We start from the raw sequence: 15077 nt of genomic DNA, 5'->3' as shown, positions 1-15077 counted from the left end.
TAGGCTCAATCGTGTGTGAGCTGCAGAGTTAACTGCTGCCAAAGATCTCAAAGTGGCACTGGGCTTGCAATCTGTGTGTTTGACACAGAAAAGACCAACAGAGGTCCTATCCCACCCATAGCCAGCAGGCTAAAGGCAACTGTTGGCTGCATCTCTTAAGTGCAATTCCCTGAGCCTGGGGCTCTCCTGTCTGAAAGTGGCGGACCTGGTAGTCTTTGGGAAGATGGAATGGAATAGACTGGACCATTGAAGGGAGGGAGCCTACCCATAACTCTCTGCTCACCTTTCTTCTTCCTAGAAAGTGCTGCTTGACAGGCTGTATTAGACCTAAGGTGGAACGGGTCATCCTAGGGAGTTCTGAGATTCTTTGCAGCCATTTTGGATAAGGCTCAGGTTGGCCTCATGAAGTGACTTGTAGGTTCCAGAGGTTATCAGTGAGAGAGCCTGTGTTATCTGAAGAATTTCCAGGAGCTTGGGAGCTTTGGCTCAAAGGCCAAGTCTCAGTGTGACACACAGATAACAGACCCTCCAGCTGCCTCAGTCCACCTACCGGGAAGAGAAACAAGGGAACAGAGTTGGGCAAAGCCAAGCGAGCAAACAGCTCTGCATCTCCCAGAGGCCCATGCTTTGGAAACTGTTGTCTGAACCCCCCCCCCAGAGGCCTTGATCCAGGGATGGTACTGCCCCAAAAGTCGGATAGCGAGGGGGTTCCCTTCTTGCATGGCTGGAACCTGCCTGCTAGCGAGTGGGCCTTGGCTTCTTGCTGGGCCTGGCTGGGCCGTGACTACCGATCTGAATGACGAACGTTCGGGCCACTTTCCACACCTCTCCATGCCCCTGTGCCCTGGCATGTGCCCTGTACTCATGAGCAGAGGAGACCGGGTGCCATGTCAGGGCAGGTTAGTGTCAGCTCCGGCTTGGATGGCACGGGAGCCAGCGCACCATCTGCTGTGGCCGGTAGAAGTTACATAAGGCCCTGCTGGCCACCCGTTCTTAGAAAACGGTCAGGCAGGCCTGTGCATTTTGTTCCCTTCTGGTCCGCCATGGACAGGACAGGCTGTCCAGAGCCTGAGATAAAGAGGTCAAGCAAGCTTTGCAAAGGGCGCTGAGATCGGAAGAGTGCGTGGTGAGGGTCCTGCCGTGTGGACTCCAGGAGCCTAGTGACCGCACACCTGACGGCTGGCCACCACCTTACCACCCCAAGGCTGAGTCTGTAGGGGGTGACATCGGTCCCCTTCCCCTTTTCCAGCTCTTGGGGTCATCCTGCTTCTTACCTTGAGTCAGATGCAAAGCATTTGTAAATTATCCTAAATCTCAGACAAAGCGTGCATTTTTTCTTGGGGGTTCTGGATCCCCAGGACCCTCCAGTTGACAGTTGGCTGCTCTTTGTCCAGTTTTCTCATCTGAGATGCAGGTTTAACGTAGCCTGCTTTCAAATAGACCTGAAATAAGGGCTGAATTAGACCATGCACATGGGGGTCGGAGAAAACATCCCATAGTTGTGCTTATGATTACTGTCTAGTCCCACTCTCTTTTATTTTTTATGTGTGTATGGTGTGTGTACGTGTGTGTGGTATATGGACCTGAGTGCACAGTTGCCGTTTGCAAGCATCCACGTGTGCGTGCATGCGGGGGCCAGAGGAGGATGTCGGATGCTTACCTGTGGAGTGATGGGTGCTGGGTGAACTGAAGGACTTGGAGCTGTCCTCTGAAGTACAGACTCTCCCGTCTGCAGTCACCATGCGACTGGGTCTGGGTCAAGTGCCTCAGACCGGTGGAATGATGGGGCTTTTCCAAAGTCTCAGGCAGCCCTTGGCCATTTAAGTATTGCAGGGAAAGCATGTTTACTAGGGTGTAAGTAGGGGAGCCGTGTTAGCAGCCAGCCACAGGAGCATGCCAGCAGCATCCAGGAGATGCGGGACTGAACAACCTCAGTGTGGCCGTGGAGTGGGCAAGCCAGGGGCCCTAGCGCTAAGGAATCCTGCTTGGCAGTCGAGTCAGTGAATACTTTTCACACCTTGATGCTGCCCACTGTGCCCTGGATCCTGGGGCCTTACAGAGGAGGGGCTGTGGCCGAGAGTCTGCCTCTTTTGAGAGAGCCTCTGGCAGCCTCCCCGCTCCCCACCTTGGCCACTGTACCAGAGTGCTTACCCACTGCCAAGACGCCCTGGTGTCTGCTGAAAAAAAGGAAACCAAACAAAATCCCTGCGTTCTTGGATTGGAGCTCTCTCATGTCACTTCCCGGGACTTCCTTTCCAAAGCTCCTTCTAGGGAATTCTCATGTTTAGGGGCCAAGAAGGGCATTCCTAATGACAGACACCCCCCCCAAAGCACATGAGGCTGTCCCCTGGACTTGAACAAGAGCCGGAGTGAGAATCACTCCATGCTGTCCAAGTATGTCCTGAGGCAGAGGTGTGGGGAGATGGTCTGTTGCATTTCTGGTCTGTCCTGGACAGGCCAGGCTGTCCAGAGCCTGAGATAGAGAGGTTGCACGCCTCCCAAGGCTTGTATTTTCACCCTCCCGTGTTTCTCCATGCTTTGTGTATGTGTGTATTCCTGTGTGTGAAGCTGCATGTGTGTAGGGTGGTCAGAGGACAGCCTGGGGTCTCATTCCTCCGGGACCATCCATCTCTTTTTGAGACAGGTCTCTCATTGGTCTGGATCTCACTTAGTAGATTAATTAGCTGGCTCTAGGAATCCACCTGTGTCTGCACCCCCCCCCCCCCCCCAGTGCTGGGATTACAAGGGTGTGCCACCATGCCTAACTTTTTTATATGCGTTTTGGAGGCCAAACTCAAGGCAAGCATTTTGATGATGGAGCAGGACCCCCCACCCCCCACCCCTAGGCTCAGAGTGGGAAGCTCCTGGTCCCCAAGTGTCCAGCAGAGCCAAGGCCATACAGACTGGCTTCCAGGCCTTACCCCGAAGGTAGAAATCAGGGATGACTCTTCAGCAAGCCAGCGGCCAAACTAGAAACCGATTTCACTTGTCTGTCCACTGAGTGGCCAGTGACCCAGCCTGCTTTTCCTGAGCAGGAACCTCCTGAAGATGCCCGTCTGGCTTCTTCCTGGCTACATGGGTCACCCACTCCAACCCAACTATGTCCCGCTCTCTTTCATGATGTAACTGAGGAGTGGACAGCTGGGACCTCTGTTCGCTACAAGGGAGACTCCAGATCCCACCAGACTTCTTCAAACTCCATAACCTTATTCTAGTACCATTCTGTCTGAGCTTTGGTGGTTTGGATAGGGTGAGAGGAAAGGCCACCCCGCCCATCCCCTCACAAACTCAGGGAGCCATGGAGGTGCCCTGGATACGTCCCAGGCTTGTACCATGGCCAGGACAGGTTGTTTGCACAGAGAGCAACCGAGTGACTTGGTGTAGGCTTTTTAGTGGTGAAGACTGAGAAGGCAGCAAGCTAGGGCACAGCGGGGGCCATTGTCCCCTTAACCCTTACAAAGCAGAGATGCCTCAGTTTCCCTACCTGTTAGATGGAGGGTTAGCTTAGTAGACTCCAACCCCTTCCTTCTCTCAGTCCAACGTTTTCTAATGTCTCCATACCCCAGTAGCCTGTAGAATTTCCTGAGGGGTAGAGAGGACAACTGTCATGCCCACTGGCCTCCAGCATTTCCTGTCCAGCTAGGTGCCATTTGAACATGGCAGGGCACCACCATGGGCCACCCTGTGAATGTGATCGCTGTTGACGGGAGCGTGGGTTCCATAGCTCATGGAGAAGAGCCCTTGTTTTCACGTGAGGAAACCTGCCCCGGTGTGGAGTATGGGAACCCCAGGTTTGACCTAAATGACTCTTTTTTTTTTTTTTGTCATGTGTCAGCTCAGGTGTCCCCTCTTAGAAGGCTCCGTCGTAACCACCTGTCAGTACTTGCCACCATCTGGAGTTATCATGTGTGTGCACCCAGAAGTTCCCTGCCTTATCAGGCCCCTGGCTTCTCTCTCACTCCACAAGGGCAGGGCTGTGTCCCTCAGGGATGTATCCCAATGCTCAGACCAGTGTCCCACCCCGAGTGGGCCTCCGTGAGCAGATGCTTGCTTAAGTGAATTCTGTGTCGTATGGCAGCATCAGCTAGAGTTTACCCTGAGTTCACACACCTGGCTCTCTCCACCTGCATTTGCAGACAACGGGACTTGGCAAGACCCCGGGGGAGAGTCTAGTTCTGGGATTCTCCAACCTTAGCTGAAACCGTGGGATCCTGGGGCACCCAGATCCACCCCGAGGTTCTGACTTCTGTGGCTGTAGGCTTGGACCTGGGAGCTGGGATCTGTCAGAGCTCTTTTGTGGTTCTATTGTGCAAAGAAGGCGGAGGGCTGGAATCAGATACACTCTGTGCTCTCCATCCCATCCAAGTCCTACCTTTTGGGGATGCCTTATGACCTCGGGCTATTTTGTTCCACGTGGCAAACAGTTCCCCGGAGGGGTAACCTCCTTGCCAAACCCTCCTTGGAAAGTGGTACCCTGTCTGTCCCTCCCAGATAAATTGCAAACTGCTGTCCAGGGCCCCGTTGCCCCTCTGGAAGCACTTCTCAGAAACACTGATGGCTCTGGGCCCCAGCACCTCCGGCACCCCCCAGCACCTCCATTTTTTTCTGGCAAGCCAGCTGAGCTATGTTGGAACCTGTCTCTTCTCCTCCCCTGATAGCATGCAGTTTAAATAAGATCTTCATTTACCAGAAGTTCACACCACAGCTCATGTGTTATATGAGAAGCAGCAATCTCACGTTTGTCGGGGAGTGCTGTTCAGAGACGCAATGGAGGAGGAGGAGGAGGAGGAGCCGGGAGGAGAAGCCATCACAGAGCCGGGTATGTGAGGAAGGAAGGACTCATGGAATCCGAGCTGGCAGCCCAGCCCCAGCCCTGGCAGTGCCAGGCTCCACTTGGCTCAGCGTGTGGCTGCTGGGGGAGGTGCCATGGCTCTCTGAGCTGACCTCAGGCTGCTGGAAGGCTTGGAGCCGGATGGGCGCATGATGTCACCGCCACTTCCGCCAGTTGGCACTCCCAGGGATGCACTGGGTCATTTACATGTCTTCAGTCAGTTAGGAAGGGACTCTTGGTGAGGATTTATTGGTCAGTCGCCTCTGCCTTCTTTAGAAGCCTTTGTAAGAAACCTAATAAGGAAGGCACTTGGTGACCATGGACAGACATAAGCCCCCATCCCGGGTCTCTTAGCACCTCCCAGGCCACAGAGAAATGAATAAGCAAATTCTTCTTGCAGGGTACCTTCCAGTTTCCTGTAATCCCCAGCCAGGGTATGAGGTGGGTGGCATGACCCTGCTTATGCAGAGGAGGGAACTGAGGGACTAGGAGTTTGAGCACCTTGGAGGCCAGGCTGTGTAGTCTTGCATTAGGATTTGGGCTAGCTCCGCCTACACCTAGCCTGGGCTGACAGGCAGGTCGCATCCAGACCACATCTCTGAATGTGGTCTGGAATCTTTTCTCTCCCAGAGCATTAGCTGATGACCAGTATGTTTTGTGACCTTGAGCTAGGATGATGATGCCTCAGTTTCCCCCAAAGTAAACCAAGACCTGGCTTTGGTTTTCTTTCAGGCTTTCCTCGCAGGTTTTCAAGTACGTTCCACACTAAGGAGATGGGGGAAGAGGGTCCTGTGGTCCACCCCATCACAGGGTCCGCAGTACAGGCTGATGCGCCTGTAATAAATATTGAGCTGACAGCTGTTAAGCCGCATCCCCAACCTCTGAATAAATAAAAAGCTGCCTAGAATAACAGCCCGCAAAATGCTGGAGATTCCTGCTAGCTCTCTCAGTGTCCCTTCCACTGGCCAAACCTGTTTGCCTGGGCTCCCACCCACTCCCATTGTCTCACCTCCCCCGCGACTCCCCAGGCCTCTCTGTCCATCACTTCAACCCCAAGGGTTGAAGCCACCGCCCCGTCCTGGCTCCTTCAGCGGCCAGAGCAGCTAATGGGGACGAGCTCTGCAGCTGACAGGGACAGTCCAGCCAGACCCTCCTGGGGCTGGGGGAGGGGCACAGAGGAGATGCCCCTCCAGCTCAGCCACCTGAAGTTGGGACCGGGGCTCACAGGGGGCACAGTTGGATGTTCTGTGAACGACGCGTGTGAGTTATCTGTGTCCACAGGCTTTCTTGTTAGTTAGTTTTGGTTCGGGGGGGGGGGGGCTGTTGGGTCCAGTATAGAGCCATGGAACGTTAGCGCTGGAAAGCCCATTTTATAGCTAAGGATGCTGACGCCTCCGGCAGTGGGTGCTTCGGATTGCCTGCTCCAGGTTCACAGTGGTAGATCCTGGATGTGTTCGGGGACCTGGGGCCTGTGTGCTTGACCCTGTCACAGAGAAAAGGCCAGGGAATCGACCACAGGGAAATAGTGCCCACCAGAAACCGGCCTTCCACTCTGGAGCCGGCCGCAGCTGGGGTTTCACTGACAGTGTTCTCGGGACCATAAGGCTCCTCCGTGACCCTCTTGGGGCTGCTGGGTCCTGCCTTCGTGTGATGTTTTTTCTTCATGCCCTGTGTGTGTGTGTGTGTGTGTGTGTGTGTGTGTGTGTGTGTGTGTGTGCCCGCACGCCCTCGGGGAAGTGGGTGAATGTCCTAGAATGCAGAGCAGGACCTGCGTGGTGTTTCTGGGGGTATAGGAGTACAGGTAGTCAGAGGACCCAGCTAGTCTTGTGACTCCCTACAGCCCTGCCAGTTAGGGACCTGCTGGGTCGGGGTGTTCTTGCTGGGAACCTTGGTCCCTCTCCCTTCTCGGTTGGGGGAGGTGAGAATTTAGAGCTAGGAGAGGTTCCAGGATGTGGCATCTAGTCCTTTCCGGGTAGGCCGCATTCCTGCCTGTCTGCGCCAGAAAGCCCTCCTCCCCCCCACGTCTGTCCCCTAGGACCCAGGCAGGTCCCCTCTGCCCTCCTCCCAGGCTGCAGATGCAGATGCGGCCTCCTACAGGCCTCCTGCACCACTGCGCTGCCTCTGACATTCCGCCCCAGCAGATAAGGATCCTGTCTGGCGCCTGGGTGCTTTTTTTTTCCTCCCTCTTTCCAAATCTGTCCCCTGATTATCTGCAGACAGCCCCTCTCCAGGGGGCCACCAGGGACTGTGCTGAGAGCTCAGAGCCACCCCCACCCCCACCCCCACCCCTGCCTCCCAGGCCCCCAGCCATCTTTGTTTTTTGCTAAGCTCCCCGGGAGGTTTAGCCCCAAGCCAAGCGAGGGCTGGTGTCCTAAGGGTAGGACTGACTGGCTGACTGGCTTGCATGGGGGGAGAAATGGACACGCGGACATGGAGGCTGGGCCACCGCAGGCCAAGATGGAGGCTGAGGGTGGGGTCGCTTCCGTGGTCAAGCACTCATCAGCATTGGGCCTGGACAGTGCCCAGAGGGGATGTGGTAGAGATTGCAGCCAGCCAGACACCCACATCCTGTGGGAGCAGCTGGCCTGGGAAGGGCTCAGGACACTTGGGAATGGGGAGAAGGAATGCCAGAGGGCTCTTAGAGCCCAGCCAGAGATTCTGGGGAGTGGTCTCCCAAGATAAATGCCCTGGCTTCTGGCTTAGAAGCCCAGCCTTAGAGGCCCTCTCCCCACCCCCCCATCCTCCACCCTCAGAGCTTCTGGACTCCACAGGCAGTCTATGATAGCGTGATCTGTTTAGGACCAGAAGGGAGCACCAAGCCCATCGGCAGGCCTGCAGTCTGCTCCTCTGACTCCGGGTACCAGCATCCCAGCCCCTGCCTCAATGGGAGGTGAGCCCTCTGCTCTGGCCCACGTCCTGTCCCTGATGCGCTCCGTGATTTGGGGGCAAGCTCCTTTAAGGTCTCCTGTTTCTGCTATAAACTGAGGATGCCTTCTGGTAGGGACAGGAGGGAACAGACGCCACTTTCCCATACCCTTCCAGCGTCACTCTGGCCTGGTGTAGATTCCCATCATTATTGAGTCCAGCCTATATGACACAGCTCGGGCCAGGAACCCCAGTACAGGGTAGATAGAGCCTATGAGGAGGCAAAGACCATTCCACCCAGCACTCCATGCTTGCGCAGGCTTTGCTCAAGACTCCCCACCTTCCCTGCCCCCAGCCTCCCTACCAGCCCCCTCCCTAGTCCCTAAAACACCCGCTGGGGGAGGGGGAAGCTCGGCGAGCTCATCTTTTATGGCTTCCTGGACCTGGAGCCAGAAGGCTGAGAATCTAGCGGTATGGGCTGGGTTCCTCCTGAGCGCCACCCCCCCCCCCACCCCCAGCCTCTCAGCTCATAAATATACAGTCTAGGGCTATAGAAGGAGCTGCCCTCAAGCCGACAGCAGAGCACCCACTTAGTAACGTGCCTCGTGGAGCTTCTGGGAGCCGGGTCTCCCACCCCACCTTGATTAGCCTCAGCCATGGCCGCTTGGCTTGCCTGCTCTGGGTCTCCCGGCCCACACTGCTGCTTGAACATCCCACTAGATTGGTTTTGGCGTTTGTGCAAAGGAAGACTGCTTATCTCCTTTGGGGAGATGAATGGGGAGGTCCAGGCCCAAGGGTCCCTGGAGTTTGAGGCTCCAGAAGACCCCAGAGCTGTTTGTGTTCTTGACAATTACAAAGCCCCTGTTTTCATTATATTTTTTCTGTGCCCAGACTACCCAAACCACATCCTAAGGAGCTCCCAGAATTCATTTCACTTATGCTAAGAGAAAGTGTCTATTTATTGCTGGGCAGTCAGTGGTGGCACACACCTTTAATCCCAGCACTCAGGAGGCAGAGGTAGGGTGGATCTCAGAGTTCGAAGCCAGCCTGGTCTACAGAGTTCCAGGACAGCCAGGACTACACAGAGAAACTATTTCAGAGGTGTGTGTGTGTGGGGGGAGAGCGAGAGACACACACACACACACACACACACACACACACACACACACACACACACGCGCGCGCATACACGGAGCACATCTAGATGGAGTTTGAATCTTGGCATAGCAGCTCAGGAGTTTTGGGGTCTTTATAGCCCAGACCTGAAGGGAACAGGGGGAGGGATATTTGGATGTGGGTTGGGGCTCCAGGACTGTCAGAGTTAGGGGAAGTGGGAATGGGTGTGTGCAGGCTGATAGCGGGAACTGCTAAGAGTGGAGGAAAGCCAGGAGCCCAGGGTGGGATGAACAGTAGAGGCTGGAGAGCCAGGAATTGGTCCCTTTGGGTGTGAGCAGAGGCCCCTCTTTTTAATTGTCAGTCACTAAGACCTGGGATTATAGGAACAGGCTCTGACACCTGACTGGCTTCAAGTTGCCCTTCCCATCTCTCGGTCTTTAGGACAAGTCACTGAGCCCGCCTGAGCCTCATTTTCAACCACACAATGGAAAATCCAGAGCATTCTGCCTTGTAACATTGCCACAGAGTTCAGTCCTTCGTTCAGAGAGCCCTCTGGCTTGGTGCTCCTACTGGAGCCTAGATCTGAAATTTGCTCTTCCTTCTTCTCTGGTCTGCTAACCTTAGGGCAGATGAGCCCTAAGGTTATCGGATGGCAGTGAATTCACCAAAGGTCCTTAGCACAGAGCCTGAGCACCAGTGAGTGGAAGAGTCGCCACCTTCACAGTGGAGTGTTGATATCCCCGGTGCTCATCGTGGGCAGTGGGGTTGGGCTGGAAGCCTCCCGACTCCATCCTTAGCATAACAACCCCTGCCTGGAAGCTAGAAATGTCTTTACAGGGGATGAATGGTGTGTGCTGGTATGCTGGTGTACTTATCTTGAGTCGGGTTTTTATCTGCGGTCAGCGGGAGGGTCTGGAGTGGGGGGTGGGGCGGTGGGAGCAGGCTGTAACCTGAGCTGGGAGAAGTGAGGAGGCGGGGAGAGGCCCCCTGGGCAGGTAGCTGGGGATCTGGTCCTCCCTATCTCCCCACAGGTGCAGGGGAGAGGGGAGGTGGTGCTTCATTGACTTGGGCCATAAACAGCTGCCGCCATTGATTTCCACCCACCCCCCACTCCCAGATAGGAATCTGGGGCATCTGTATAAATAGGAGCTTGGAAACAGGAAAGCCTGTGGCCCCCAGTCCCGATGGAAAGCCTGCTAACTTCCTGCTAGGGACCCCAGCCTTTCCATGAGGTGGAGTGCCAGGCACCTGGTTGCTTGTGAAACTCATGCATAGACTGTTTCAGAGAAGGGATCTGGAGAGCCAGGCAAAAGTCCACCAGGATCTGCCATGGCTCTCGCAGGGCTCCCCTGAGAGCAGGACAGAGCTGGTCTGTGTGGCCCCATGGCCAGAGCTGCCGTGGCTGAGCTCAGTCTCCCCACCTCACCTCGATGCAGAATAGACTGTCATTTCGTCTTGTCATTGCCCACAGACCTCGTGGCAGGCTTTGGAACGAAGTGTCTGCACCTCCTCCGGGAAGAGTTGCAAATGGTGGCTATTAGCTCCTTGCTCCTCTTTCATCCATGAGCTGTTCCAGGTGGAGGGAGAGCAAGGTCAGGTTTGAGAAGGTCCCCCTGCAAGTCCCGTCCCCCTCCCCCCCCCCGCCCCCGCAGCACGTCCTCTCTTTCCAGTCTACCTGTAACCTAGGGAAGATTGCCTCCTCTCCTCCTTCGAGGGGTGGCCAAAGCTTCTCCCCGAGTACATTTCTGGAGGCTGGCTGGTGGGTAGCAGGTGGTTGTAGGAATTGTGGCTGAGATTCAGGGGAAAAACATTTCCTGTACAAGAATCTGCACGAGACAATGGCTCCCCTCTTAGGGAGCCTAGTTACCCAGAAGAGGTTTCTCTAGACCTAGAAAGTAGCATGGGGATGAATGAGGTGGACAAGGTAGGTGTGATGCATCAGGTCTGAGCAGTCAGGGGCTCCTCACCTGCTGGTCCCTTAACCCATAGGCATGTATGTATCCCTTCTTGCTGCTACCACATGAGCGGCTGGGATGTTAGTGAGAGGGTCTGAGAGTTTATTCCGCCAGTGCAAGAGCAGGATTCCCTTGTGGGTGTGTGTAGTGGGCGGGGGTGGTCGTTGGTGCCAGACGGCTCCTGGGTGACTTGAAGCCCAGGTTCCTCAGGTCAGCTTCCAGAAGCTCTATTCTGTGGTCTCCGTGTGGTCAAGTGTAGGTGTGGCGGCTGGAGAGCTGGCTCAGTGGTTAAGGGCATTTGTAGTTGTTGAAAGACCCGAGTTCGATTCCCAGCACCTACATGGAAGCTTAGCAGCTCCCCGGGCACCAAGCAGGCATGTGGTGTGCAGCTGTACATGCAGGCAAAACCCTCATACGCATACATAATCATAATGATGATGATTATCATAATCCTAATTGCTGAGCTTGTGAGCTATGCTTTCTTAAAAAGAAAGTGTAGGTCTGGGCTGGGTGCTCAGTGTGAGCTTATGTATGTAAGCCACTGGGCCTGCTTACTGGGAACTGCTGGTCCATGGGAGGACTGTCCTTGAGCTTTGGTGAAAACAAGCAGGAAAGGGGGCTTTAGGTAAGAGAGAGGGAGACTCGTAGGTGCTGCCCCTGGCGAACCCTCCTTCCCCACCCCTGTACCGCTGTGTTTCCCTCAGAAGAAGCTCAGAGCAGTAGCCCTAGAGGTCATGAGCCATACTCCTTATGGGCAACCGAATGTGGCCTGCCCACACAAGGCACTTGCTTTCCTCCACGAGGCCCACTCCGGGTTTGGGGTCATTTAGACTACTGCTGGTGTCATGCTTGAATTGCTGTCCTCTGGCTGCTACCCCTTCCCACCTCTGGGCCGGCCACTTGCTACCAAGGACATGCGGGATCCTCACCAATGCACTCTCCCATTTCTCTAGTGAAGCGTCCTTAAGATTCCATGAAGGAAGGCGGTCCTCAGGGGGAGGGCAGCCGGGATCCCAGCCATGGAGGTTGGTAGCATGGCCTGCCTGGGGAAGGCCCACACTGTGGATGGAGCCAATAGCTGGAGAAGATGTGAGCCTGTTAGGTCTCGTCTCCTCTCATCCTTTCTGCACCCCCTTAGACTTTGGGGTCCCCTGGGCCCATGCAGTGACTTCTTAACGTTTGCATCTGTGTAGAGGCAGGAGTATGGCTCCCTCATGCTCTCTTGTACCCTTCGCTTCCTCACTGCTTCTCAGCTGATGTCTTAGAGACCCGGGGGAGGACAGGGCTGGGGAAGAGCAGGGATGTGTGTTCTCTCTGTCTTTCTGTCCCTGAGCATGCCTGTGGCCTCTTCTGGTACTCAGACCCAGGGGCCGAGAAGGTGGCTTTTGTGAAGATCCTTGCCTAGAGGGCACATTTGGTTGACCCTCTCTGAAGCTAGCAGCCTGAGGCGGTAAGTTCTGTGGTTTTGTTTAATTTTAGACTCAGCGTTCATCAAAAGGCTTCCTGTGTGCCAGGCCCTGTTCTGAGCACTGCCTGTATGGAAGCAGAAACTAGGGCCACGAGCTGCCGATGAGGAAAAAGAGGGGAGTCCAGCAATCAGCTAGGGTTTTGCTTGCATCCTACCTCCTTGCCTTCTGAGGTCTTGTGTAGCTGGGATCCTCTTCCATTGGAGGACAGGTGGTCCGAGCAAGTCCAAGAAGCCTAGTGGGTCACCTAGGCCAAGGGCAGTCCCTGGAGGGACTGTGAGCCCTCTGCAAGTGAGTAGTCAAGCCCCACCTGTCGCAGAGGCTTTGAAGGCCTCTCTTGCAGCTCAGCCCTCTGGGTCTGAGAGCTGCCAGCTTTTGTACCGTGGGACCTGGCACCATATCAGGTAGGGAGGGGGCACAGAGGCCGACAGAGGACTGAGATAAGCCAGTTGGGCTTATCTCTCTTTGTTCCTATACAGGGACAGTCTGGACTTGAACCAGCAGCGATCCCTGGCAGAGAGATAGTAGTTCTTCTTAGCCTGACCCATCCGTAGGCTATCTCTAAATCACAGGCTGGTAGAGCTGCAGGGAACCTTCTGTTAGCTGCCTGGGGGGAGACCCAGAGCCACACTGAATTCAGTGCCTCCCCAGGGCACAGGATCATAGTGATGTCTCCAGGCTACTAGGTGGGGTCAGGCCAGGTTTGTAGTGATTTCAAACTCCTGAGATAGGCCACTGTGTAGCCCTTTACCCTGGGCAGCACAATGGATGTGGCCCCGTTTTGAAGAGATCACCCAAATAAAGGGTGGTGACGGACTTGCGTGCAGCCTGACCCTCAGGCTACTGTGGCCCCCACCTGTCAGTCTGTGCTTGGCTGAGGTTCATGGCCCTTCTTAGTTAACTAGGACCTCCCAGTAGAGTAGGGAGGGGCTTTTGGCTTGCACTTGCTGCACATCCCATGTCACCAGGGTGTGACAGTCTCGTTGGTGCAGGGGAGGACGCTGAGGCGCTTTGGATTCCTACAGGCTGGTTCTGCCCAGAGGGAAGCCCACACAGGAAGAATAGAGGTTGAACAGTAGGTGTGCTGTGGATATTGCTCTATATAAATAAAACACTGATGGCCAGTGACCAGGCTGCACTTGCTGGGCGTTACAACTACCCAGCAGGACGTTCCACTCCACTCTTTAGGAGGACAGAGAGTGTTCCGGGCAGTATCACTTGTCCCCTGAGACAGGACAGTGTGTGGACACAGCTCATGGCAGAAGCTCTTTGCGGCTGGAAGATGGTGGCCCCGGGGGTTCAGGCTCTTGTATGGTGCTGTCCCCCCACTAGACTGTCATGTCTCCTCAGAGGGCTGGGGCTGTGTCCCGGCAGACCAGAAACATCCACTGCCCAGCATGCTACACTTGTTCTCTGGACCCCTGGGCATCCAGAATCTCTCAGCTACACCTCTGCGCATGATAATTTGCCACACAGAAATGGTGCAGGGTGCCAAGTGTCTCTGGCTGAGACAATCCAGGCTGTCTCTGGTCTCCACAGGCCAACATGAGGTTCCTGTCTGCAGCCTAGGCCTATGCCTGCTGCAAGAGGGTGGCTTCCACTCTGGGACCTTCCAAGAATATGGCAGTATCGGAAGCCTGGATGGATGCTGGGGAATGGGCCTACTCTCCCCAGGTTGTTCTCATGTGCCCTCCCTCTGGGGGAGCCACTCAGGAGCATCACTCACAGCTGGTGTTACCAAAGGAGGTCATGGATTCAGGAGAGCCTGAAGAATTGTCCTAAGGTCTCTCCCTGCTTAGAACAGAGCGGAACAAGGCCGTCCAGCTCTCCTGTCACCTCCAGACTACACTTTCCCCTTCTGCTTTCCTAGAATCACAGAGGGGATCAGGTAAAGGGCACACATAAATACAGCAGCCTCCCAGAGAAGAGGGAAGAGGGAAGGATGCGGAGCATAAGAGTGTCTGCTTGCAAGGGCGGCTGCCACGAGCTGGGGTCCCTACTGGGTCCCTGGGACCGTCCCGTGTGTGCTTGTATACATGCTTCTGTGCACGTGTTTATGTTGCAAGCCGGGCCACAGGCGCGGCGTGCTAGCGTGTCAGGGCGTAACTATGGGTGACCACGGCACGCAGACGTCCGGCTCCTGCTGTCCCCTCCCCAACCAGCTTCCCACCACTTCCCTGTTCTCCAGCAGCCAGATGTCTCCCAGATGTTTCTCGCTTCCTGCTTGGCTCCGTGCAGTGGATGTTCGTGTTTATTTTGGGCAGCCCACTAAATAATAACCATTTAAAGAAAAGCTTTTCATAACCTTGTTCCCACGAGGAGTCAGAGTTCAGGAAATAATCCTAACTCTATTCACTATTGTCCTCCGGCTCCTTTCTCATCCACCTCCCTTCCCCCCACCCCTTGGGGACCACTTTTGAAAAGGATTCTTTTTTATACTACACAGTGTATGTGCTGCCCGCGACTCCTGCTCTCCGGGAAGCTTGGGGCTGGTGTTTGGAGAAGCAGAGTGAAGCTGGGGTTCAACTGGAGCCTCCTTAGAGCATCTCTCTGTCACTGTCACCTGGAAGCTTGTTCACAGTGTGAAGTCCCAGTGCTACTCAGTCTCAAGCCAGAAGCTCCCAGGAGTTTCTACCTCCCTTCAAGTTTAGAGCTCAGCTCTCTATCATGTGGATGGAGCCCTGTATCATCAGCCTAGGGCTTTAGGCAGGGCCTGAGAACACAGAAGCTGGGGCGTTTGAGTTGCCCTTCTGGGTGGGCTGGAGGAAGAGGCAACCTAACTGCCTCTGATGGTGGGAGACAGTGGAGGGTATATTGGGTATATGTATCCAGAGTGGATGCTTT

At 55.2% G+C, this 15077-nt stretch overlaps 1 protein-coding gene and 1 long non-coding RNA gene across 4 annotated transcripts in view; one reads left to right on the top strand and one right to left on the bottom strand.

Annotated features, from left to right (window-relative positions):
• Positions 1 to 15077, top strand: part of Unc5b (unc-5 netrin receptor B) — a 68970-nt gene that overhangs the window by 10495 nt on the left and 43398 nt on the right. The window lies entirely within an intron of this gene.
• On the bottom strand, positions 53 to 5068 carry LOC119086827. 2 transcript variants are annotated; one of them, XR_005090192.1, is made up of 4 exons: positions 4688 to 5068; positions 3485 to 3582; positions 1275 to 1442; positions 53 to 546 (listed from the first exon to the last, which is right to left on the bottom strand). It is a non-coding gene; the product is annotated as an uncharacterized LOC119086827 (long non-coding RNA). The 2 variants fall into 2 exon arrangements; XR_005090191.1 differs by having other exon boundaries at positions 3485 to 5068.

Source organism: Peromyscus leucopus, chromosome 16_21, assembly GCF_004664715.2.
Source record: "Peromyscus leucopus breed LL Stock chromosome 16_21, UCI_PerLeu_2.1, whole genome shotgun sequence".
Lineage (NCBI taxonomy): Eukaryota > Metazoa > Chordata > Mammalia > Rodentia > Cricetidae > Peromyscus > Peromyscus leucopus.
The sequence above is the reverse complement of the archived record's forward strand: the minus strand, read 5'-3'. Positions and strand labels throughout refer to the sequence as shown.